This window comes from Penaeus monodon, chromosome 24 (genome assembly GCF_015228065.2).
Source record: "Penaeus monodon isolate SGIC_2016 chromosome 24, NSTDA_Pmon_1, whole genome shotgun sequence".
Taxonomy (NCBI): Eukaryota; Metazoa; Arthropoda; class Malacostraca; order Decapoda; family Penaeidae; genus Penaeus; species Penaeus monodon.
Window position 1 is genome coordinate 3,186,237 of NC_051409.1, and position 750 is coordinate 3,186,986.

Consider the following 750-nt stretch of genomic DNA (forward strand, 5'->3'; position numbering starts at 1 on the left):
CTTGTACATGACACTCATAATCTATTGCCCATTTGATTATTAATTAGACACAATCATACAACTAAACCTACAACAGTAGCCTCTGGTTCAGAAGCAAATTACCCAAAGAATTAAATATATTACAACTTGGCAGCACCACGTCTGGATGAACATTTAGCTCAGAAGTACCAATATCACAGCTGACTGTAGTAAATGAATCTGTTTGAACACAAATCACGTCCACAAAACCGAGAACAAGTGAATATCAATGCTTTCTCGAGACAATGATGCATTACAAACTTTATTGTAGATTTACGGTTGCTGTATTATCTAAGTCTGTTTAAATCCCATTTAAACTTTACAAATATCTATAATGCACACCTAATGTAATAAACAAGATGAATCATGTCAGATGCTTCTATAAACCCACAAAATGAAGAAAAAAAATTATCTCGTGACGGGCAAAAAGACAACTGAGGCACAACTGGCCAGCTGATCGACAACAATAAAAAGGAACATCGCCTTGCGCAGCCAAATTGATGATTATTATTGCAATTTAGAATTTCAGATCCTCAGTTAACGAGACAACAGTCAATGGGAAATAAATCTATAAAACTTACGTAGCCTTACCTGTTAATAGTTTGTGATAAATTTATCCCACGCAGGAACTTATTGTGATAGGGTGAGGATAAGCTAAGTTGCTTCGTTATCGTAAAGATGAAAACATTTGTCTCAAATTTGTCCCAGTTAAAATTCCTCTGAATACGAACT